Here is a 26,287-nt window from a genome sequence, read left to right as displayed (position 1 = left end):
CCGGTGTGTCAAAGGCTGTTTTGTTGGCCACTGAAGGCAGCGTTGGGAGGCCCGGCCCGGGGGCACCACTGAGCTGACCCTGCCCACGGGGAGGGGACCTGCGCCCAGGAGGCTCCTCGGCTGTGGAAGCTGGGTGAAGGCTAGAGGCCCAGCTTCTTCCTAGGGCTCTGCTCACTGCCACTCAAGCGCCACGCCCCCCCCCCCCCCCCCCAAGCCCAGAGAGACACTGGCATGCAGAGTTCTCTCGCATTTTCCCCATGTAGGTCAATTAGCTTACAGGCAAGAGAGCCATTCAGAGAGGGTGGGTGACTTGCCCCCGAAATCAGGGATGGGACTCGAACTCAGGTCCTATAAACACATTGTCAGCCCCGCGCGAGCGGCCCCTCCAGCTCCAGAGCCTCCTTCCAAGAGCCAGTCCTGTCCTGGCAGGCCCAAGACCCTCGTTGCAGAAAGGGGAGGGAGGTCCTCTGTAGGGAGGGGCAGCCGATGCTGGAAGGGCTCTCCGGCCTGACAGTGCTTGCCAGGCTTCTGGGTTTACTAGCTCTTTACCTGACTCCGGGCAGCGCTCCTGGCTTACACACTGTTTTCCCAAGCATCATCCCATGTTTTTTTCACACAGCAACTTTGAACTAAGTAATATTAACTGCATCCGAGAGATGAGGAAAATGATGTGGAGATTGGCTTTACCACCCCCCAGGTAACACCAAATGATTCGAGGGTTTTCATAATACCCCCCCAAAATACGTGAAGCAACATTCTGACTCATGGACGCGCGGCCCCTGGCATGAAAGAACAGCAGGTGAGGACAGCATCTCCGAGGCCGTCGATCGCAGGGGCTTGCCTTGCTCCCAGGGCCCAGGGCAGCACACAATGCTGGACCCTGCCGACTGTTCACAGCCTGTGTGCTGGGGGCGGGGGATGGACACTGGGGTCCTGCCCTCTCACCCTTGGGCGGCATCGACGGCCTTGGCCAAGGCTGGGGGGAAGGTCAGGGAAGGCTTCAAAGTGGCAGGGACTTTGGGACAGGGTGTTTAAGTAGCATGACCAGGCTTCAGCTTTGAGGTCACCCAACAGGATTCCTGCCAGACCCCACCATCTGCTAGCTTGGACAAGTGACTTCATCTCTAAGAACCTCCGTTTCCCCATCTATAATACCTCAGGGTAACTACAGAATGGCTGAGGGCGTGTTCTACTTTACAGAAGTCCTGTTAATGAATAGACAGAATAATAAAATAATAGAATAAGAATGATCATTTTGCAACTCCTAATACAAATACTGGACATAGATATCGATATGATAAAACCCCTAGCCAACAGGCAGTCTGGGCAAGTCCAACTCTGAACGCACAGTCAAGATCACCAACATGGGGCTGTGAGAAGTTTCCAGCCTCCTGATGGGATGCACATGGCACCACCTAAGAAGGACTCTTGCCCAAAAAGTGAAATGGGATCAAAACAAGCCTCCAGAGCTACTACCGGTAGCCAGGAAATATAGAGGGTAGTGGGACAGACTAAATGATATCATGAGGACGCAGCAGCCAAATCTAGACTACAGGACAGTCTATAGGACAAACGACCTAGTTTCACCAACAAATCAGTGGCTTATAAACGAAGGTGCTTGAGGGGCTGTTACAGAATAAAGACTCCAGAGACACAACTAAACGCAACATGTGGACTTTGTTGGGTCCTGATGCTAACAAACCAATGATGAAAAGATGTCCTTGAGATAGATAACACACAGGAATTCTTGTCAGTTTCATTAGGTGTGATCATGGCATGGCGGGTACATAAACGTCCTTATCAATGGAGGAAGAATCATCTTTTCGGTAAACAGTACTGGAACAACTGGACATCCAGAGGCAAAAAAGAACGAACCTTAACCTACACCTTCACACCATATACAAAATTTAATTCTAAATGGATCACAGATTTAAATGTAAAATGCAAGACTATAAACTTTTAGAAGACACATACCTAACAAATGGCGAGCATCTAGAGTACAGCAAGAATGCTCAAGCTCAACCGTAAAAAGATAATACAATTAGGGGTGCCTGGGTGGCTCAGTTGGTTAAGCAACTGCCTTTGGCTCAGGTCATGATCCTGGAGTCCCGGGATCGAGTCCCGCATCGGACTCCCTGCTCAGCGGGGAGTCTGCTTCTCCCTCTGATCCTCCCCCTCTCATGCTCTCTGTCTCCCATTCTCTCTCTCAGATAAATAAATAAAAAATCTTAAAAAAAAAAAAGATAATACAATTAGAAAATGGGCAAAAGACATGAATGGACATTCCACTCAAGAAGGATACATGGACAATAAACACATAAACAGCAGTTCAACATTGTTAGCAATTAGGGAAATGCAAACTAAAACCACAAGACATCACTATATACATATCAATACAAAATAGAGACAATATCAAAAGCTGGCAAAGGTGCAGGGAAACTGGCTCTTGCGTTCATTCCTGGTAGGAATATAAAATGGTAAGCCACTCTGGAAAACAGTTTGGTACTTTCTTACAAAACTAACACAGCATTTACCATACAACCCAGTAATCACTCTTAGACGTTTATCCTACAGAAATGAAAACATATGCTCACACAAAACCCTATATACTTATGTCCACCGCAGCTGTATTTGTTAATTGCCAAAACCTGGAAACAATCAACATGTCCTTCAACAGGCAAAAGGTTAAACTCCAGTACGTCCAGATCATGGACTACTACTCAGCAATAAAAAGCAACAAACTATTGATACAGGCAGAAATCTGGACGGAGCTCAAGGGCATTCCGTTGAGTGAGAATAGCCAATTGCAAAAGGTCACATACTGTTTGGTTCTGTTTATATATAACATTCTCAAAATGGCAAATCTATAAAGATGCAGAACAGACTGGTGGTTGGCAGAGGACAGCAAGGAAGGGGTGTGCACAGAGAGAGAACAGCACGGGGACTTCCCTCCAGGTGATGAGCTCCCTTGTATCTTTTTTTTTTTTTTAAAGATTTTATTTATTTATTTGACAGAGAGATAGAGAGAGCACAAGTAGGCAGAGAGAGACGGAGAAGCAGACTCTCCACTGAGCAGGGAGCCCGACGCGGGGCTCGATCCCAGGAATCTGGGATCATGACCTGAGCCGAAGGCAGCCCCTCAACCGACTGTGCCACCCAGGCGCCCCGGCTCCCTTGTATCTTGATGGTGGTGGCTACATGAGTCTACAGGTGATAAAACTGTACAGAGCCCCCTCCCCCCGCAAGGACAGTGAAAACTGAATAAGGTCTGTAGTCTAGTTAATAGTACTGTACTAATGTCCACTTCTGGTTTTGATCATGGTCCTATAGCAATTCGAGATGTCACCATTAAGAACAGGGCACATGGGACTTGGAGTACTATTTTTGCAACTTCCTGTGAACCTATAATTATTTCAAAATAAAACAAGTGGTTTTTTTTTAAGATTTTATTTATTTAAGAGAGAGCATGAGCAGGGGTGGGGGAGGGTAAAGGAAGAGGGACAAGCAGACTCCCTGCTGAGCAAGGAGCTCACTGAGGGCTCGAGCCCAAGACCCTGAAGACCATGACCTGAGCCAAAGTCAGAAGCTTAACCGACTGAATTACACAGGTGCCCCAAAACAAGTTTTTTTTTTTTTAAGTCCTTATCAAATAGAGATGCATACTGGATTATTTAAGGGTGAAAAATAACATGACTTCTGGGATTTAAAAGGGGGAGAGGGACCGAGGCAGCAAGACTATAGGACATTCCTTGCTGTTGAAGCTGAGTGACTACAGGCAGAAATCCGTTCTATTATTTGCTCTACTTCTGTATGTTTGAAATTTTCCTTAGTAAAAAGCTTTAGACAGTAGAACAGAATTTTCCACAAAATTTGTAATGAGATGGGCAGTGACTCAGGAAACCGTCTGTTTCAGAGATCTACTGGTTATCTTCTAGAAAAGCAATCAGAAAGACCTGTCAAAGCTAACAACTTAGTTCAACACATCTTCCTTTCATAAAAAAAACTTCCGCATTTGTCCATGTTTTTCTATGAATACTGGCTTCCCAGTTAAGTTTTTGAAACACCTTTAAGCGTGTTTAGTATGTCCCTTCATGGGAAAGGCGTGTTATCACAACAAATGAGAAAAGAACTGCTCTTTTAGAAGACACTGAGGCCGGCGAAGCATTCTGGAAAAGTATATTCGGAAATGTGGGAAATGTTTCTACTGTCACAGGATTTTGTTACCAAAAACAATATAAGTCTGTAACTTAACAAAATCTCTCCTGTCTGAACTCCTAAAAACCTACATAACAGAATTTGCTAATCTGCTCAAAAATTTCCAAAGCATTTGAGTGGGTTTTGGACTCATGTGTTAAGAACTTTAAAATAAAATACCTTCCATTTAGTTGACAAAAACATCTGATTGGCATCAGGAAGGATGGAAATGTACTAGCCAAATTTCAACAAATCCTCCACATACGCAGTGGACAGGATGGAAAAATGAGTAACCCAATTTAGTAAGAAAGCCAGTGATGCGTTTCCTCCGTGTGCAGCTACGTGTCTCAGGCAGGGATCTTTCTCAGAGAGGGCAGCCATTAAAACCAGATAGCTACGCAGACTGAACATAGAGCCAGACCATCCAACTGCTCGCTCAGAGAGCATGAAAGCAAACTTTCCAAAAATAATCAAGCATATGAAAGCAGAAGGCTTTTGTACCACCACCAAAATAAAATTAAAAAAAAAAATTAAGTATTACATCTTTAGCTCATCCTTTGATTCCTATTTTTGGTTTAGGTTTTATGATCTACATGGTCGAACAGTAAGGTAATACTTGTATATAGCAACATGCAGGTATTGGGGGTACACACCCAAAAAGTTTTTTTACTGCTAGGGATGCAGCCAGTCACTGACAGGGCTCCCTCTTCCCTCTGAGGCCTCTGCACCTCTGTCCTTGTGCCTCCCCCGGTGTCGGGCCCGCTCCCTCCATCCGAGGCTGAGGCAGACACAAAGCACAGTCAAGGCCTGGTTCCGCCTCCCTCCCAGTGGCCCACCTGCCGGCCAGGCGGCTCCACACCTGGGTCCTCACTTGCACGCCAACCTGAAGGCTGTGAAGAAGCCAGGCCACAGTCCATACTTTGTCCCAGGCCCTGAGTCAGGGAAACTGCTGGAATCCCAGGGCTCCCACCTGGCTGTGACTGGGCAGGTGCCTGGGTGTCTCTGAACTTGTTTCGCAGGCGCACCGTGCCCATCTTGGGCCCAGTGAGTTTAGGAACTCAGAGTTTTCCCGATTTACAAAGGATTACAGTGCTGTATATGGTGTGCACAGTGACTCCCCCAGAGGAATGTGGGCAGCACCCAAAAATCAAATACATAGTATTTCCATAGAGAAACATGAGATATTTTTAAAGAACATAATTAGTCTCACATCAATTCAGGTCAGATTTTTGCTACGAAACTAGTTTGCTGCAGGCTTGAAAGAACCTTTGGGATTTCGAGCGTTCTGGATTCCAGAAAGGTGGGGGCCTGGGCCGCCCTCCAGCACTGCAGGGAGGCTGATGCTCAAAGAAGCAGGAATCCAGCATGGTCTACTTCTTACCTTATTTTCAGATGTGACCATGTCCCTCCTCCTGAGCTGAGATCCTTTGAGGATGTGTCAGGATCTGACGGTGGGTGGAGTACAGTTCTGACCCCTCTGTGGAGAAGCCAGGGCCCTGGGCAGCTGGGTGCCAGCCTCGCCCCCACCCAGCCCCCCACCGCCTCCTCCCCAAGGGTCCCTGCAAACTGGTGGCCCCTGTCTCTGTGCCAAGTCGCCATCCCCTCTGCCCTGGTCCTTGTGGGGAGAGCCAACTCTTCACTCCCAAGTCATCCTCAGCATCATGGCCTCACCCGGGGGCCAGTCCACTCCCACTCAGCCACCCTGAGCTCACTCCACAGCACTAAAAGGTCAGCTGGGACGCTGTTCTTGTCTCCCCACACCTGAGTCATCTGACACAGTGTCAGACACATAGTAGGGATGTGGAAGAGAAGAATCCACCAATGCGCTCACTGTCTGGCATTAAGCCACCAGCTGCAGACCACAGGCTTTCCATCACTTAGCCCCTCCCCACCATGGACAATTGCCAGAGCTTGGCTGAAGGACTTGGATCTTTGGCTGGAGTGAGGGATAGGCTGGGTGAGGGCAGAGGATGGAGGCTGCATCACACTGCCTCACACCCGTCTTCCAAAGTGGAGAGGCCACGCCAAGGAGGGCAAAGGGACTTGTTCAATGAGCTCCAACAGGATACAACCCAGTCCACCTGGTGGCAGCAACCGGAAGATGAGTCTGCCAAGATGGAGATGTTTTTACAACTGGAACGATCTAGCAACATTCTGTTGCTTTGAGAATAAGGAAGCTCCCAATCAACTGAGGCTGGAAGTCCCCTGGGGCAGGAACACTGACTGAGCAACCTCCGTTGGGTAGTTTACGCTTACCTACCTTCTCCCCAACTAGCCTGCAACCTCTTGGGAGGTCAGAGGTCATGCCTTATGCCCTGGCAGTGGTCTCAGGGCCTGGACACAGTTCACCTTCAATGTGCTTTGACTGGATAAGGGAACAACTGAATGAGTGTCTGCCCTTTGCTGTTCCTTCCAACTCTGAACGTCTGTGATGCCCTCCATCACCACCTTGCCAACCCTGGGGAGTGGAACGTTCTCTTGCTCCCACCCACAGATCTTTGTCCCCATCAGCCTCAGCAGTTATCGCCTTCTATGACCTATCACAGTTTGCTCAAGGCACGCCTTCCCTGGTCTTCCAGAGCATTTACCACCCTGTGATTAGATCTGTTCCCTTAACGCACTGTGAGTTGGACTCCATGAGGGCAGGGATCAGGTGCCATGTGGAAAAAGTATTTACTGACTGATTGCTTAGGGGACAGAGGGAAAAACATGAACAGAGGCATGGAGACAGTATGTGGACAGGCACTCGGCCAAGAATGTGCCCAGAGAAGAATTTCTGCATCTGGTCCCTGTTAAAGATGGGGGGCGGGGCAGCCTGATTGACAGACCACCTGTAGCTCTCTAGATTGACAAGGCCCTCCTGACAGCCCTGTGTGGTGGGTCTTGTTGCAGCTGGAGCATCCAGGCTGGGGTACAGTACCCTGGGAGGCCACAGGGAGCCATGGAAAGCAGAGCCCCGCTGGGTCACCAAGGTACAGGGCTGGATGGAACTCACCTTGTGGGTCAGAAAGCCAGGTTCAGGGGAGAAAAGGAAGGAGTGACAGTTTATAAATGTCCTCTTCATCCCCAATCAGGGGTCCAGGCAAGGTGAACCAGTTGCCAGAAGGGTGCTTGAGGGCATAGAACCAGAGTATAGAGAAGTGGGGGTGGGGGAGGCTCTTGAGTAAAATCCAGGCAGCCCTGGCAAGGCCGAATGAACTAAGCCAAGCCCTAGAAAAGCACCCAGAGTTGCCCCGAATGCTCACTTCCCCTAAGACAGCACCTACCCCCATCCCTCCCTAAACAAGACAGCTTCTGGCTAACTCCCTCCTGAAAATACCCATCTCTTCCAGAAGAGCTACAAAGCTATGTGCAAGCTCAGTCACCTGCCTTGGAAGATAAGAGGTTTCAGAGAACACCTCACCATCTCAGAGTCCTTTTCACTTCATGTTGGGGGGATACCTTGCTGTTAACCGCCCCCCGATTTCCTGTGTCAAAGACTGAATAATGTACCCCCCCAAACATGTCACATCCAAACCGCCGAACCCGGGAATATTTTGCCTGACATGGCAAAAGGGGCTTTGCAGATGTGACTACATTAAGGCCACCGAGAGGGTCCCAGATTATCTGGGTAGGCCGGATATAATCACAAGGGCCCTCATGAGAGGGAGGCAGGGGGATGAGGGTGTGAAGGGGGCAGTGTGACAACGGGAACAGCGAGGAGAGACTGGAAGGTGCCAGGCTGCTGGCTCTGAGGATGGAGGAAGGGGCCCTAAGCCAAAGAATGCAAGTGGCCTCTAGAAGCTTGAAAAAACAAGGAAACAGATTCTCCCGAAGGAGCACAGCCCTGCCAACACCCCGATTTTGGCTCAGCAAAATACATTTTGGACTTGTGACCCCAAAACTATAGGATGATAAATTTGTGTCACTAAGTCACTACGTTTCCGGCAGTTTGTTGCAGAAGCCATAGGAAAGCAATGCATGCAGTTTCCAGATGGGGAAACGGAGGCTTGGGGGGCTACTGCGGTTTGCCCACAGCCCCCTGTAAATGGCTCCAGCCGTGGGCCCCGCCACTGACTAGCTCTGCGTCCGCGGCCAAGTTACATAAGCGCTCCTTGCTTCAGCTTCCCCAGCTGTGCAATGGGGTTGCAGTCACTCGAGCCTGGGACAGAGCTGCGAGGAGCAAACGGGGTGATGCGCCAGGCACGGCCCTGTGTGAGCTGATCTATCCCAATTCCTCTCCTGCCTTAGAGCCACTCCATCCGTCGGTCAGGCTGGCGGTTCACAGGCCCGGCAGTCTCTGAGCCCTAGGTCTGTCCTGTCTCTGCTTGTTTGCTCTTTTTTAAACCTTCTGAGGTCATATTTTCATTCATCAGTTTCAGATCCAAGCCCTTTTGAGCTGCGGCCATGAAGCGCTCACTCAGGCGGTTGCCACACACCCACAGGCCGAGCGATGCTGGCAACCTGTTCACACGCACGTCTCCAGAATATTAACGCAGACTGGGAGGGATTTGGGTTGAATAGATTTAATTTTTAAAAAAATATATATGGAAGGGGCGCCTGGGTGGCTCCGTCGATTAAGCGTCTACCTTCGGCTCAGGTCATGACCCCTGGGGTCCTGGGATCAAGCCCCGCGTGGGGATCCCTGCTCAGCGGGGAGTCTGCTTCTCCCTCTGCCCCTCACCCTGCTCACGCTCACACGTGCTCACTCTCTCTCTCTCTCTCAAATAGATAAATAAAATCTTAAAGAAAAAAAGAAAAATATATATGTAAAACTTTCCATCTTAACATAGCTCACCAGGTAGAATCTGACTTGGGAATTGCTCATCTGAACGGGCCACTCTGGCCCCACCCCAGCACCCATGACAACAGCCCTCCTGCATCTCCAGGGGCTGTTAGGCTCTGTGAACTCCCCGGGGAGGGGGGGGGTGGGGTGGGCGGTGGCGCCTGCCTTCTCGGGGAAGCTGACCCACATCCGAGCAGGTCAGCAGCCCACAGCCTGGCCCTTCTCCAGAGGGGATTAGGGACCAGAGCGCTGGAGGCCGGGCGATTCTGTCCAGGCAGACTTTGGGAAGAGGATCACGCGCCCTCATGAGGGGCAGCGTCCCCTGTCAGCCCCACTTCCTCAGTCAACACCCACAAGCCTGGCCACTCCAACGGCTCCTCATCTCTCCCCCTTCTCCCGGGGCCAAGTTCCCATGAACCTCCCAACCACGAAAGAAAAAATCCTCCAATCGTGTAGCCCTCCTTCGCTTGGGGGGGTTGGGGCGGAAATATAAGGGAACACCAAAGTCATCCAAAATTCTTCGACAAGGGCTGACTTAATTCAGCCTTGTAATTAAGTTTTGTTTTGTTTTTTAATACATACCAGGCCAAATCTTGATCACCCTAGTTTTCTCCCAAACTGCGAACAGATGGGCCAACCGCCCTGCCTCTTTCGTCGGTTTCTGTGTCCCCCTTTCCCGCCACCTAAACCCCATTCAGCACTGCACAAATGGGTGCCCTTCAGATGCAGAACCCTGAACCTTAACTGTCCTACTGCCCCGTGGGAGCAGGCTGCCTAGGCGAGACCCCTGAACCTGCCCCAACCCCTGCGGCCCCTTGAGCAAGGAACGTGGCTCCTGCCCGGGGTGCCTGCGTGAGAAAATCCCAACCTGAATTTCACTCACACAAAGACATACTGAGTGCGGCGAGCCGGCATTCCTCCCTAGGCTTACCTACACCCAGTGAGTCCCACAGACAAGAACGAGAACCTGCACGGCAGCCCTGTGTACATGGCAGAATTATTTTTTGGTGTGGATACATAAATGGGGATACGTTCAAACAGTGGACCCCTACACAGCAGGGAAAAAGAACACAGTACTGCTAGTCACAGTCTGGACAAATCTCACCGTTTGTTCTATAGGACTCCATTTCTGTAAAGGTCAAAACCAGGCAAAACTAGTCAGTAGTGATGAGGTGCGAGTAATGGTTACCTTGGGAGGAGGCCGCAGGGAGCCTTCTGGGCCCTGGGCGTGTTCTGCAGCTTGATCTGGACATGATTTATATGGGTATTTACGGATGTAAAACCCCCCTGGGCTGTAGGTCTAAGACTAGCGTACTTTAGTAGTACTAGTATACTCTAACTAAAGTAAGTATACTTTAAAAGTATATTTACCTTTGAGCCCCCTCTGTATGCTAAGTCCAAAGGGTATTCTCAGACAAGACGCTGATCCCTTAAGAGCTTACAGTCTGGTGGGGAAGAAAATACACTCAAACACTACAAGGCTGCCCATGGCAAGTGGGACAGGTAGTGAGGGTCAGCCCAGGGTATCAGTATCACTCGTGATTTGGGGGGAGGAGACAGAAAAAAACTGATTAAATGCAGGGTTTGGAGGTAGCCGGACCAGTGTCCAAATCCAGCCTCTTGCTGTGTGACTGAGACAAGATGTTGGCCCCATTTCCTCTTCTGAAAGGGGGAATCACCAGCAGCCACACCTCATGGGTTCTCGTGAGGATGCAGGGAAAGAACTCACCGCGCACTCAGGCCTGAGGCTGGTGTGATTCCGGCCCCGAGGCTGGGCCCACCCAGCGCTTCACTGGGGTTTGCAGATGTGACCCAGGCCTGCCCCCAACAGCCTCCAATCTTACCCAGACTTGGCCCTCAAGGAGCTCGCAGCCAGGGAATCAGATACCTAGGACACACTGTCAAAAGGCTCCGTGCCAGTGGAGAGGGGCAGATAAAGAAGCCACAGGGGTCAGAGGGCCCTGCAGGGGTAGAAACTGAGCTGGGCCTTGCAAGGCAGACAGGATTCCATGCGTGGAGAGGAGCCTGCTCCGCAGGGAAAGGCCAGCAGGGAGCGGGGCCTGCGTGAGTACAGGCAGGGAGGTGGGAAGTCAAGAAGGCACACAGAAGAAAAAGCAACTAGTCGAGTGTGGCTCAAGGAGCCCAGGGGCACCTGACTGGCTCAGTCAGAAGAGCGTGCGACTCTTGATCTCATGGTTGGGTGTTCGAGCCCCATGTTGGGTGTATTTTATTTAAAAAATAAAATCTTGGGCGCCTGGGTGGCTCAGTTGGTTAAGCGTCTGCCTTCGGCTCAGGTCACGATCCCAGGGTCCTGGGATTGAGCCCCGCGTCGGGTTCCCTGCTCAGTGGGGAGTCTGCTTTCCCTCTCTCTCTGCCCCTCCCCCTTGCTTGTGTTCTCTCTCTCACTCTCTCTCAAATAAAATCTTAAAAAAAAAAAAACCCTCGTCCAAGAAATAAGCCTAATTATTAGGAAAAATACTGACAATGTGTAGTTTTTTAAGAGTGCCCAGATGAAAAAACAGGAGAGCAAAGCCCTGTTCAGCAGACAGAGCATGGGGTCAGGAGACGGTTCTGGACCTGCATCAGCCCCTACTCACCCAGTGCCCAGGTCCACTTGCACTTCCTCATCTTTGAGAGGCCAGACCTGCTCAGTCCCTCAGCCCTTCCCAGAGCAGACAGGCCCTGATGCCCTGGTCCCAGGATAGATGGAAGGATGGACTGTGACCGGAGTCACCACGACACTCAGCCATAATTGGTCTCCCTGGGCATAGGTGCCAGGGGCCAGGGGAGGAGCAGGCCACAGAGTACGCACCAGAGGCAGGCCTGGTGGGAGGGGGTGGGAGTGGAGAGCCCCAGAGGATCAAGTGTTTCCGGCCTGGCCATCCCAAATGAGTGAGAAGCACCTCTTGCTGTCTTCCCTGCACCAGCTGCTGGGACACCACACCCACACATGACACGCTCACACTCTACGACCTTCACTGCCTCGTCTACCATGGACCTGTTACATAACATGGGAGCCGGACCGCAGCGGCCACCTACATCTCACTCAAGTGGGCAGCCGGCGGAGGACAGTGGCCTCTGGATGCCCAGTGTCCTCCCTGCAAGGACAGCTGGGTAAACACAGCGGGCAGGGCAGGGCTTCCTCCCACCTCCACAAATCCAGCTCAACGACGAAGAACTGGGAATGAAATGGTCTTCTGCCCCCAACAGAGTAGGAGATGCCTCCTGGCACACCAAAGACAGCTTTCGAGAGGAAGAACCTTCACCAACCTTCCTGTTTCCAGCCCATGCTTCACTCCAACGGACTGGAGGGCCAGGAAATCCTACAAATCAAATCACACTTAAATGCACGGAGGTTATTGCTATTAAAATTTTTCTAACAAAAGCACAGTGTGGGGTGCCTGGGTGGCTCAGTCGGTTAAGCATCTGCCTTCGGCTCAGGTCTTGATAGCAGGGTCCTGGGATCGAGCCCCAAGTCGGGCTCCCTGCCCAGTACGGAGTCTGCTTCTCCCTCTCCCTCTGCCCGCTTGGGCTCTCGCGCTCTCTCTAAAATAAATAAATAAAATCCTTAAAAAAAAAAAAGCACAGAGCATCAACTTTTCTTTGTTTTGGTAGATCTAGATCCTCACATGTACTATTTGTTTAAAATCCACAGACAAGGGGCGCCTGGGTGGCTCAGTCGTTAAGCGTCTGCCTTCGGCTCAGGTCATGATTCCAGCGTCCTGGGATCGAGCCCCACATCGGGCTCCCTGCTCCGTGGGAAGCCTGCTTCTCCCTCTCCCACTCCCCCTGCTTGTGTTCCCTCTCTCACTGTGTCTCTCTCTGTCAAATAAATAAATAAAACCTTTAAAAAAAAAAAATCCATAGACAAACTCATGGAGAGATGTACCTCCTCTTCCTGGAGGTGAGGCAGGGAACCCAGACACCCTGGGAGAGCTCACTAGGCCTCACCTACCTGTGTGTCTGCCTGTGTGTGTGCTCAAGGTAGGCCCACTGCTTGGAAAGCCTTCCCACACTGCTCCACCTGCCAACCTCCACTGACCATCAGAGCCCCCAGCTTAACCCACCTTTCCCTGGAGGGAGCCTTGGCCCCTTAGCCCCCACCCCACCCTGGCAGCTTCAACCTGATCCTCTATACACACACCTCCCAAGTCTAGGCAGCAATTCCACCTGCTGGGCGTCTGGAGGTGGGACTGCAGGCTCCGAGGGCATAGCTGTACTTGGGGGGTGGGGAGGGGCTCCCAGAGAAGCAAAGGCACAGGATTCAAACCTTCGAGCTTCCTTCCATAGGATCTCAGGCCAATTCACCATTCTGAGCCTCAGTCTATCCCGCAACAAAATAGGCAGGATAATCCCAAGGCTCCAGGGCACTGGGAAGATTAAATGAAACAGTTTACGTGAAATGTAATTTGCAAACTGCAAAGCCCTACACAAATTCTGGCGAGGATTAGTAATACTGGTATTAATTAATGTGTGAATCTTAGGTGATATTAATATCCTCACACACATCCCTTCACCAGTACCCATCGTTGTGCCTTGTAGGCACCCAAAATGATCATTAATGGAATCCCAGATTCCGTGTGTTCTAGATGGAATAAAAAACACAAGCACTACAGGCAAAGACCAGGATGCTCTGCCAGTGGCCACCGGAGTGGCAGCCCTGGGGTGAGCTCTTCTTCCCTCAGAGCCTTTCGTAAATGGTGACCCCGAGGGCTTTGGGGAGCAGCACTGCCCAGCAGAGGGGAGGTTCTCGGCCACCTGCCAGCAAGACAGGGCCTCCCTGGGGGCAGGATGTGCACCGTTGCAGCAAGAGAAAAATAAAGGTAGGCAACTCCACAATGCCCTCGAGAGTGGGCAGGCTGTCTGATGTGAAAATCCCTGCAGGGTGAGATGCAGCAACTTCTAGAGGTCTCGCCCCACCCACTCTGTTGAGGTGGGAGTGGCAGGGACAGCTACCCTGGGACTGCCCATGGTTGCAGGCACAAGAGTTCACAGATCACAGGTCCCCAGCGAGGAGACCTGAGTTTTCAGGAGGATCACCAAACAAATTTCAGGTTGGAAAAGAAGCCACACACACACACACACAGACCCCCTCTCCACCCATCTTCACGTGACCTGCTCTGAATCTAAACCAGGCCCTTCCCTTGGGGAGCTCAAGGCTTTAGAACCAAGGACCTCACCTGCGCCTTGCGGGACCCAGGAGGTGAGCAGAGGGGTTACAAGTAGCCCCACCAGTGGCAAGCGACTTGCCCAAGGTCATCACTGGTTCTCCGACTTTCATGCAGCTCTCTGCTTGCTGCTCACAGCCATAATGCCATTGAGCAAAAAGCTCAGGAAAGTCATCTTTCCCACAGACACTTGAAATACAGCACCAGGGGCTCTGGTTTTTAACTTCTGTGACTCTTTCGTATCTATGACCAACTTAATAATGTCACGGGTAAATTCTTATGACCTGGTGTTATGTAAACAATGAGATAATGCAGGATGATACCTAGAAAGAAAATACGCCCACATCAACAGTGATTATTTCTTGGTTTTGAAACTGGGGGTGATTTTAGTCTTACCCACCAACCTTCTGTGTTCCAAGTTCACTACAATCAACAAGTCCTATTTTCAAAAGCAGAGAAGCCTATTGTTTTTCAAAGGCTGAAACATTCAGATCAACCCTGCAAACTTTCCATTAAATACTCAATTACTCGTGTGTGACTTTTTAAAACAGAGTACAGCCGGAAGTGATGCGGGTCAGGCACAAAGGTTTTCTGGGTGGGATCTTCCCCCTCTGGCTTCCGTCCCAGCGGAGAAGGAAAAGGAGTGACTGCGGGGCTTCCTGCCTCTCAGCACAGGCCCAAGACCTCCCAGACCCCGGGCTGTCCCATGTGCCCCATCGGCTCCTGGTGGAAGCTCGGCTCTAATCGACAATCCTGTTCTGATTAATCCTGGCCTTAATATCTGTCACTTCTCAAGAATAATTCCAGCTTTACCCCGAGTGGCAATGACATTAACCCACCCAGCCGTTCATTTGTGTCATCGAAAACTATTTCAGCACTACTCTGTGGAAGGCACGTGCCAGACAGGGAGCCATCAGTAACCCAAGACTCGAAAATGACCAACCAGAGGCCACACATCATCCTTCCAAGTTCTGCCCCAGCACAAGACAGCAGCAGCAATGTGAACAAAGGCTGCCTGGGTGTGCAGCCTAATTCCAGTACCTCGACTCCCTCTGCTGTGGTGCTCCCCCCGGCCCCCGCCCTCCCCTGCCCGGTCCGGAGGCAAAGCGGGGTCCAGGGACGAGTCCCTGCAGAGAATCCCGGTGGCTTAGCCGCACTGCACTCAGGCACCTGCACCGCATCCCACTCAGCAGGAGGTGGAGGCGAAGAGGAGGGAACATGAGAAAACCCCAAACTGCGGGCCCATCCAATTCTCTCAACAGCCCCCTCCCACTTTACTTCTTCCCCTTTCTGTGTCCTCTTTGAGGCTGAGAAGATCACATTCGATTAACCTTTACTGAGAATCCACTGGGTTAAGACCAGATGCCAAATAATGTTATAGACAAGAACTCAGACCTTGGCTTTGCATCTCCTCTTCCCTCTGCCTGGAACCTGCTTCCTCTCCTTCCGCACGGTAACAGCTTCAATGTCACCTCCTCAGAAAAGTGCCTGCCCAGGCAGGAATGCCCTGATGCTCCCTCAGGGTGCCCACGACAACGGTCATCGCTCCTGTGTCTGCGGTCTCTGCCCCCAGCGGGACTCAGCTCCGCGAATGTCTGACACACACACACGCAAGACGTCTTTTCTTATTTTTCAGAAATGTTTTTTCTTAAGTAGGCTCTACATCAAATGTGGGGCTTGAACGCACAACCCTGGGATCAAGAGGCAGATGCTCTACCAACGGAGCCAGCCGGGTGCCCCAGCAATACCCCTGTCTTAAATAAACTGAACAGCCTGTAGTGTTCCCGTAACAACCAGTGTTCACTGAGCGTGTGCCGAGTGCTGTGCTGAGCTCCATGCAGGCGTGAGGTCACAGCCGCGTGGTGGCCGCGCTATTATTATTCCCATTTTACAGACGTAGGAAATTGCATCATCTCCCCATTTTTAAAGAATGGAAATTAGAACCTGGTAAGCAACTTGCCCAAGGCCACAGGGCTAAAAAGAAAGCAAGGATTTAGACATCTCCCAGTTCTCTCTCCAGGCCACCAGGGCTGCTCGGCCCCTCATCTTCCACTCTCCCAGAGGGGCATTTCTTTCTCCCACTGCCAGTGACCATTCATCTCCTCCTCAATTCTCAGCCTCCTCGCCCAAAGCACCCGATTCCAGAATCGTCCGACTCCTCCCCTCCAGGCCTGCAGCCCGAGCTCCCACACCCGATGCGGATGTGTCGTGCAATGACCCCTCGTCTTGCAGCCCCGAGGCCCAGCGACTAGAGCCGCTGCATGAATGCTGGCCCCTGGACACCCAGCAAAGCAGGCAGGGAGAGCAGGGACCTCCCCAGTGAACTCACACGTGGGACCCGTGGTTAAACCCAGATTCCCAGGCTCCAGTTCCTGCTCCGTCCCTACTCCCCTCTGCTTGTATTTATGGGCTGCTGAGCGTGGGGACATGTTGAGAGCCACCGTGGCTCTCACCAGGGAGAGGCAGCCCATGCTCATTCCAGATCTACGGCATGAGAAGTTGGTGAGATCCCGCAGGACCCGGGAGAGCCAGGAAGAACGCGGGTTCCTGTTCAGTGGAGCCACTTGACAGCCGGCCCCAGAAGCCAGTTTGAGGGCAGACGCCACGACAGTGGTGGGCTCCAGAGGCCGTCCTGGGTCACACGGGGTCGTCAAAACCAGAAGCTGCTGGAAGAAGAAAAGGGAAAGGCAGCAGAGCCTAAAGAGGATGCCCGTGGGAAAAGCGTCCTGAGTTGCAAAAAGGAGAGAGGGGGGCTGGGTGTTCTCGGAGTCCTCTGCAGGAATACTGGAAGAAGAAATGGTAATGCTGTCCCGCACAAGATGTGTGACACATGGCTGAGGACCTCAATTCCGTTTTGAAACCTTCAGGGGCTCCCTGCTGACCACTTCGGGGTCAAGTTCAAACTCCTTAGCGAGGCCTTCAAAGATCCTCATGCCCGGGCCCACTGTAGCCAGGTCCGGGAGGTGAGGTATCCCAGGCCTCCATACCCTGTCCAGGGGCTCCTCATCTTTCCAGGTGCGGGCGCAGGGCACTTCGCTTCTAGGAAGACTTCCAGCACCCCCCAGGGTGAATGGGGGAAGAGCATGGGCTCTGAGGTCAGACTCTCTGGTTCAGAGCTCAGCTCCACCAACTACCTCCGCTCGAACCCCTAGGCTGACTCTCTACAAAGCAGAAGGTAACCATTCCCACCTCACCAGGTGGTGGGGGGATGAAACACAATCATTCATCAAAGCACTCGGAACTGTGCCTGGCACACAGTAAGTGCTTAATAAACACGCTGTTGTTCCTATTGTCCTCTGCACTCCTTTAGGGCCTCTGTTTCAACCACAAGTAGAGCACTGTCTTGCGCGCATAGTCGTTACACAGCCAACCACAGCCTTTTGGGAGGCACCACCCACCACTGAGGACCCGGTCCCCTGAGGCCTAGCATGGAGCCTGGCACACAGTAGGACTTCAGCAAGTGCATACTGCCCCCCCCCCCCCGGTGAAGGTCTGTGGTGGCCCCACACAGAGCTCTCCCAGGGCCCAGCTGCTGGCCTTCCACAACTCACACTCCAATTCCCCAGGCTAAATGCCCCAAGGAGCAAGAAGGGCATTCGCTGTTACTCGGTTTCAAAACAATAAAGGGCTGCACTCTCTGTCTTACTGAGGCTGTTTCCACTCCAGGGAATTTACGGGGAGAAATGAGCACAGCGGGGACTGGAAATAGAGCTGAGCCCGTCTCGGGGAGAGAGGTGGGCTGGTCCGCCAGAAACCAGGAGCGAAACCTCAAAGGCAGAGGGGGAGCAAACAGCCTCCAGACAGAAGCCCAAGCTCCACAGAACTCGGCCAACAGGAGCGAAGTAGGACAAGGAGATCACTCACACCCATTCTGCCTTGAAGGTCTCCTTCCCACCCATTTGGAGAGCTTCGAAGGGGCTCCTTAACCCACCACCATGTGGGAGCAACTTACAACACATCCAGAACCCCAAGGGCTGCACAAAGGTACCCCAGCTTGCCTATGGTCGAGGGGCAAGGGGTGGGGGAGGTGGGAATTCGCAGTGCCTTCTCCGCCCACACAGGCTATTGGGCCCTCATGTCTGAATGGTCACTGTCTACACCCATCTACATCCTCCTCCCCGGTCGACGGGGAGGCCCTAGGCCAGGCACCAGGTCCCATTCATCTTCAGACACTGGTGCCCCTGGCATGGTGCCTGGCATGTGGATTGTTCAGCCAGTTACAAGGCAGCAAGATCTGGCAGCAAGAGAGGTCCTGGCTCGAGGAAGACTCTTTCCTGGCCTGCCATGTGCCACAGACAAGTGAGTCATGTACTCCCCCTGGGTCTCAGTTTCCTCAATTGCACACAGGGATGACAACAGCTCTGTACTCACACAGCCACTGAGAAAATTACCTGGGAAAACCTGTGTGGTTAAGCACCAAAGACAAATGCTCATCATCCTGCAAGCTTCAGCTCAGCTGTCCCCCCCCCCCCGCCGCGCCCCCCCACCCCATGTTGGAGTCTTTGCTGCTGGCCATGTTCCCCCTCTTCCAGCAGTGAGCCCACACTGCACTCCCTCTATTGTTTTATATTTTTCACATCGTTGCGATGACTCCTTTCTAAGTTTGATTCCCGCCACCGACCCGAGAGCTCCCGGAAGCCAGGGGCATCGTGAAGTGTGTGTCCAAGGCCTGACAAAATGGGCTCACAGGTTGGGCTGCTAGGGCCCGCCCACCCCATGGTCCCAGCACTGGGACCCTCTGATGTCCCGAGGTGAAGAGCCGAGGGGGCCCACCAAGCTTGCTGAAAAGGAACAAGGATGGGAAGGGATGCTGCAGACATAACCTGTGAAGGAAGTCACACCTCTGAGACTCCTCCGCAGGCGCAGGTAAGCTTGTTTGCCGGGCTGACTCTGCAGCACACAGGCCCCCAGGGCACAGATTGCTGCTTCTTTCCTTACATAAAGCACCCAGCAGTCAGATAAATAATACATGGCCTTCACCTCACACACAGGTAGCAGGCGTGCAAACACTTGCTTTGCGCCATGGTGCCCTGGGCGTGCAGGCACACCCATGCATATGTGTGTATATGATATCCGGCCTTGCACGACCCAGAAAGGATATGGATTGGGAACAGATACCCAGGCCCATCCCCCGGCCCTGCCTTGCCATGGCTGGGAGTCAACTAGCACCAGACCTAAGCAGTGTGCCCACAGAGGAAATGTACAACCCACCGGATGGATACACACACCCTAAGCCGCCCTCTGTGGTCCCTTTCCGAACAAGTCTCTTTTGGAGCCCAGGTTAGCCTTGGTGCCCCCGCAAGCAGCTGACTTGTACGCAAGGCGTCTGCACCGTGCATGCATGCATCCCCCAAAGGCCTGGCCAGGCCAACCATCCTCCCAGATCACAGCCACCCGCACAGGGCACGGATGCCTCCCCCACTCGGCGGTGCCAGGCGCCAGCACACCCACCGGGCTCACACAATCCCACTTGCAAAGGGCCTGTCCACCCGCCTTCCCTTTCCCCCGGCCACCCCCACAGGCAGGTCCAATTACACTCCAGGCGAGGGCCTGCCACGTTGGCCAGGAGGGGGCCAAGGCACACCCACGGGCGGCCCCGACCCCGCAGGGCGGGGAGGGGGCGCAGGGCGGGACGGGCTGGGAAGCGGACGCCCCCTTCCTCCTCGGCCGGGCCGGCCACCTCCATGCCTTCCCCCACCGGGGACCTGCGACCAACGCGACCCGTGGGGCACCCCCCCGCGCCAGCCTCCCCAAAACGGAGCAGCCCCCGCCCCCGGGAGCCCGCAGCCGCCCCCCTCAGGGCCTCCGGCTCGAGGCCGGCCGGGCCGGGTACCTCAGGAGCCCATGGCGGCTGCGGCGGTGGCGTGTGTGGACGGCGCGCGGCGGCCGGACTCTGCGGGCAGGGCTGGCGGGCTGGCGGCGCCGCAGCCCCGGTGTCTCGCCGCCGCCGGCGGGTCCCGGGCCCAGCGGAGTGCCGCCGCGGCGCGCCTGCGCACTGAGCACGCCTCCGGGGAGGGCGGGGCGGCAAGCGAGCGGCTGAGATCACCCGCCCGGCCTTAAAGGGGCCGCGCCCGAAACCCCCAGCCCGCCACTGGGCGACGAGGGCGACCCCGGTTCTCCTGCCGCTCGCAAACAAACCGGCCAAGAGTCGTCGTCGCCCCCGCCTCAATTCGACTCCCCAACCCTACCCACCACAGAGCTTCTGGGGGTGCACGGACAGAGTCCTGGGCTCCAAGCTCTGCCCCCGACACTCGCGGGCTCTCTGGCACTTCACTTTTCTTAACCCTAATTTCCTCCATTGGGCCTGTTTTGAAGATGGAACAATGTATAATGGCTATTTGTCGAGTGAAGGATGCGTGTGGAATTGTGAAATTAATGTGTACCGAAGTGCTGTATGCAATCACGCGAGATGAAATTGCAGAGCACAGAAAGAGACTCTCTTCCCATTCCACTTAGCGGCGCTTCATTCTTGCCTCGCCTGTCTCTAGGCGGCCTAACTAGCAAAATTTCTCTGATGTCATTCAAGCTGCCTACCCCATTGCTGTTTGCCAGGTCCACACCTTACTCAGGTTAACTGAAAAACAGAATCCAATCAAGTTCTGGCATTGGTGCGTTTGAGATCCCCAAATTTATTTATATCCCCTGCCCAGACTCCTCCCCTTAACTGTCTACTTAACACCTCATACTTGAGGTCCAGTAGGCAACTCAAAGTCAGTGTGCCTCCCAAACACATACCAACCTGCATGCACCCTCACAGCCTCCCCCAACAGCGTTGGCAACTGTCTTTCCAGTGCCCAGGCCAGGACTCCTGGAGTCATCCCTGAATCCCTCCTCTCACCCCCTTACCCCACTGGAGCAGGAAATCCCTGGCTCTACCTGCAAAATATATCTAGACTCTGACCTTTTCCACCCCATCTCCACTGCTAACACCCTCATCCAGTTTCTGCCAAGGATCACTGCAATATCCTTGTTATAGACTGAATGCACCCACCCTCCCAAATTCATATGCTGAAATCCTAGTCCAATATGATGGTATTGGAGGTGGGGATTTTGGGATGTCATTAGGTCATGAGGGTGGAGCCCTCATGAATGGGATTAGTGCCTTACAAAAAGGATCCCAGAGAGCCCCCTAGCCTTTCTGCCATGTGAGAATAGAAGAGGTTGGCAGTCTGTAACCTAGTAAAGGGTTCTCACAGATCTCAATCATGCTGGAAGACAACCTGATCTCAGACTTACAGCCTCCAGAACTGTGAGAAATAAATTTCTGTTGTTGATAAACCACCCAGTCTATGGTAACCTGTTATAACAGCCCAAACTGACCAAGATTATCACAATGATTCTCCTAACCCATTTCCTGTGTCAGTATAGGAACCAGAGGGATTCTTTTATTTTTAAATTTTTAAGAAGATTTTATTTACTGGGGCGCCTGGGTAGCTCAGTGTGTTAAGGGTCTGCCTTCGGATCAGGTCATGGGATCCAGTCCCGCATTGGGCTCCTTGCTCAGCTGGGAGCCTGCTTCTCCCTCTGCCTGCTACTCCCCCTGCTTGTGCTCACGCTCTCTCTCTCTCTGACAAATAAATAAAAGTAAAATCTTAAAAAAAAAAAACAAAACCTAAGTCAGAACATGGCAGTTTTTTTTTGCTCAAAAACCTCCATCACTTCCCCATTTCACTCTGGGTAAAAGCCAAAGTCCTCTCAAATCCCTACAAAGCTTTGCTTGAGGTGGCATTCTGTGGACGCAGGCACATCTCACCTCACTCCACCTCTTCTTTCCTCCACACTGACCTCTTGCTGTTCCGAGAACAAGCCAAGCACCCTCTGCCTCAAATCCTTTGCACTGGCTGTTCCATTTGCTAGGATCACTCTTCCTTCAGATATCCCAATGGTCCCTCCCTCATCTTCAAGGATTTGTTCAAATGTTCTCACTCAGTGAGGCCTTCCCTGGCCACCCTTAGTAAAATTGCCAAGCCCCTCACATGCGCTCCTGAGTCCCCTCTTACCATGCTCTATTTTCCCCCCATATCACTTAATTTCTATCATAATACATAGTTTGCCTGTTTTTCTGTCTTCCATCAGTAGAACATAAGCCCTATGAGGACAAAGATGTTTATTCTTTTTGTTTCTTGATGTAATCCCAGTACTTAACACTGCGGCTGGCACAGAGAACACACTCAAAGAGCACTTGTCGAATGAATGAATATCTTCTAGAAAGAGTCCTGTAGAAAACTCCTTTCCCAGCCTCAGGTAAGAAGTTCCTCAGGGCTATCCCAACACACAGAACAAGCCTGCCAGTTGCATTAGGACCATCTGTTTATGACTTTCCAGTTCTCTGGGCAAAGTCCTTGTCCCAACTTCACTATTTCTTATGCTTAGCATAGAAAGTTTACAAACCAGACACAATCCAACATCCACAGAGTGTTCAGGCCAAACCACACCCAAATTCAGGTTCTCGGCCCCCGCTTATCTTGGGTCTCAATTTACAGAGGCCCTTGGCTGGCGGGGGGCAGAGACAAGTGGTGGGTGTTTTCAGGCTTGGATTGCCAAAAAGGGCTTAAAGACAGAAAGTTACCTGGCCTGAGTGACATGACAGGTCAGCAGGGGGCACTGGGAGCCCTGGTTGTTTGCTCCCTGCCTTTCCTCATCCTTTCCCCCAGGCTTTCCAAAATGAAGATCAACATGTAACCCCTTTGTCCCCTCCCAGCTCCATGCAATTGCCCACCCATCGAGGCTCAAAGACGTTGATCATATCAGTCCCTTCCCTCCCTGCTTAGGGCCACTGCCCTGATTCAGGTCCCCTTACCTCTGGACAATTATAACACTTCTCCAGCCCATCAGTCACCTTTACACCTGCCCAGTGGCTACAGAAGGCAGAATGCCTTTCTCCCCCTCCAGCAAACAGCTACTCTTTCCTCAAAGACCAAATTAGAGGTCATCTTTTGATTCCTTCTTGATCCCCACCACCCCCATTTTCCCCATGCTGTTTTAATTAATTTCTCCTTAACAAAAAGTTGGAAATAGTCTGAAAGTCATCGAAGAATAGTTAAGTTCTGCTATATCCATACAATAGCCTATTGTGTCGATATTAAAATAGCCTCTTTATACATTTCTAATAACATGGGGAAACGATTAGGAACAATATTGAGTAAAAAGGAAGTAATAAATTTGCATGACAACCCGGTCTGAACTCTGTAAAAAAAAAAAAAAGGTTAGAAGAAAGATTGGAAGGAAGTATGACAAAATGTCACCAGTGTCAACAACATTTCTGAGTGGCAGGATTATATATCTTCATTTGGTTACCTTCCCCCTCCCCCACCACCTTGCTTCTCTGTATTTTCCAAAATTTGTTGGCAAAAAGCATGTCATACTTTCAAAATAAGAAAAAAGGTTATTTAAAGAAATGATTTATTGTTCCCTTCTGTTTTCTTATCACGTGCATCATAAATTCAATTAAATGCATCTGTCTCCCCCATCAGACTGAGAACCTCTCAATGGTAGAGATCAGGCTGGGTTATCTCTGCATCCAAAATCTACTCCTAGCATTTGGTAGGGGAGTACGGAAGGAAGAGCCAAGGCCTCAGCAGTGCAAGCTGATGAGTGGCCCAGAGCCCAGAGCACTCCGGATCCATTTACCTGCAGCCTCTGTGTCTCCTACTTGTCCCCAAAGATGCTGTGGGAGACCTGGTCTGGAGCCCTGGAGAGACAGCATGGTGTGGCAGGCAGACCACAGACCTAGCTCCATTACTTCATAGCAGTGTACCTTAGGCATGTGGCTTTACCTCTCCGAGTCTCAGTTTCCCCATCAGTAAGTAGGTGGAAAGTAAGAACAACCCATTTGGCAGGATTGTCCTGAGAAATATATATGAGAATGTCAGCACAGTACCGTGAACACGGCTGATGATTGTGCTCCGGTCTACAGAACGTGACTGTTGAAGACCTAGCTAACTTTTTACCTGAATTAGACCCTTTTGGTTGCAAACAGATTGAAACGCAATTCAAGTTAAACAAAGAAAGTGAATTTATGGGCTCAATTAGGAAGTGAACAGCAGAGCTGGATTTGAGGCCTCACAGACGGTCATTGCGACGCTATGGCTCTCTGTCGTGTGTGTGTGTGTGTGTGTGTGTGTGTGTGTGTGTGAGCGCGCGCCTGTGCATTCTCATTCTCAGGTGGCCTTTCCCCCTAGTGACAATGGCAGAGTACCTCTTTCTCAAGAATTCTCAAAGTTGGGCGCCTGGGTGGCTCAGATGGTTAAGCGTCTGCCTTTGGCTCAGGTCATGATCCCGGAGTCCTGGGATCGAGTCCCGCATCGGGCTTCCTGCTCCTTGGGAGCCTGCTTCTCCCTCTGCCTCTCTCTCTCTGTCTCTGTCTCTCATGAATAAATAAATAAAATCTTTAAAAAAAAAAAAAAAGAATTCTCAAAGTTTTGTCTCAGGAATGCCTCTGATTGGCCCATCTGGGTCATAGTCCCATCTCTGAGCCAATCATTGTAGCCAGGAAATGCGGGGCTCCAATTGGCCAGGCCTAGATCATGGCCCTCCCCTGGAGCCAGGGGGTGGAGTCAGCCCCTTCTGAACCAGAAGTCTTGAGAGGGGTGGGTGGATAAGTCTCTTGAGGGAAATGGAATGTCCAGAAGAACCAGGAGAGCTGCTGGGGAGGAAGAACCCTCAGGTGTTCAGCAGCTCAGAACGCTGAAGTGGCTCTCCCAGGGTCACCTAGAAAGGATAGGGGCTGAGGTGTGACTTAAACAGCAGACCCGGAGGGAACTAGGACAGAGCCATCAGGAGCAGGTGGCTCTTTGGAGACCTTTAGCCTGTGCTGTGGCCAAACCACTTGGTTCAAATCTCTCAGCTCCGCCACGGATAGGCTGTGAGACTTTGGGCAAATCACTTAGCTTCTCCAAGCCTCAGTTTCTTCATCTGTAAAATGGGGTTAATAACCGTACCCTCCTTTCAGGGCTGATGTGAGGATGAAATGACGTAACACAAGTAAGGCTGTTAGCACAGGGCCTGGCACATTATGAGCACTCAGTGTGTGTTGTTTTCTTTTCTTTTTTTTTTTTTTTTTTATAGATTTTTATTTATTTATTTGACAGAGAGAGAGAGAGAGATAGCGAGAGCAGGAACACAAGCAGGGGGAGTGGGAGAGGGAGAAGCAGGCTTCCTGCCGAGCAGGGAGCCCGATGTGGGACTCGATCCCAGGATCCTGGGATCATGACCCGAGCCGAAGGCAGACGCTCAATGACTGAGCCACCCAGGCGCCCCAGTGTGTGTTGTTTTCAAATACAAGCAGTAAGAAGGCCATTTCTAAAATTCTTGTTTGGAACTGAAAACATAAACAGGCTCAGATGGGCTGATTTTGATTAAGCAAACCTGCTTCAAACACTGCCATCAGCGATTCCATTTCTAGGCAGCCATCTTTCATCTGGTGTCAGGGCGTTCACATCACCTGGAACATGCTCCTCACGCCTACCTCCACCCCGTTTCCCTTCCGCCCCTCCTTTTGGGTCCCTGATAAAGCATCAGTTCCCCTGGACATGTCATTAAGGGGGGGGAGGGGCGATATCTAAGTACTGGATGTCTCATTTACACAAATATATATGTGCCTGTATATTTCTGGGGGGTACACATGTACGTGTGTGTATGATTTAGAATGCACAGCAAATTTCTGGAAGTCAGGAGAATGCTGTTCCTATAAATGGAGGGCAAAAAAGGACCAGGTCTTAATCATCTTTGCATCCCCAGAGCCTGGCACACAGGAGCTGGCATCCTGTGCTTGTCATCACCTATAGGACGACTTCTACTATTTACTGAGCATTTACTATGTGCAGGCAATGTACTAAGCTCTTTATTATCTCAGCAAGCAGCAGTGACTGCCATTTGGCAGACGAGGAGGTGTTTGTGAGATGAACCCAGGACCCATACCAGCCCCCACAGGGACTAGGAAAGTCAGGCAGCAAGAGAAAATGCTTCTGACTTCATGCGGCCTCTCTTGTAGCGGTGGTGACATTTGGCGGGGGGATGGATGGCTATCAGCAGAACAAGGCCATTTCTTGGAGACACTACCTGGGGGGTATGTGTATAAATCAGGGATGTGGCTGGGGATGATTTCCAGGTTGCTTTGAAAAAAGCCTGAGCTGGAGACACAGGAGAGAAGCTTCTTTTT

The 26,287-nt window shown here is 51.8% G+C and overlaps 1 protein-coding gene across 2 annotated transcripts in view; it reads right to left on the bottom strand.

Annotated features, from left to right (window-relative positions):
• Window positions 1-20,118, bottom strand: part of TMEM184B (transmembrane protein 184B) — a 45,319-nt gene extending 25,201 nt beyond the window's left edge. The window contains exon 1 of one of the 2 annotated variants that reach the window (XM_045872535.3): window positions 19,961-20,118. The gene's annotated coding sequence lies outside the window, so the exon portion shown is untranslated. The remainder of the gene's footprint in view (window positions 1-19,960) is intronic. The other variant, XM_045872536.3, reaches the window with a different exon arrangement.
• Between the last annotated feature and the right edge of the window lie 6,169 nt (window positions 20,119-26,287).

This window comes from Mirounga angustirostris, unplaced genomic scaffold (genome assembly GCF_029215605.1).
Source record: "Mirounga angustirostris isolate CCGP_5_RB_7025 unplaced genomic scaffold, mMirAng1.0.hap1 SCAF_5, whole genome shotgun sequence".
Classification (NCBI taxonomy): Eukaryota; Metazoa; Chordata; class Mammalia; order Carnivora; family Phocidae; genus Mirounga; species Mirounga angustirostris.
Note: the sequence above shows the minus strand (reverse complement) of the source record. Positions and strands in the feature narration are given on the sequence as shown.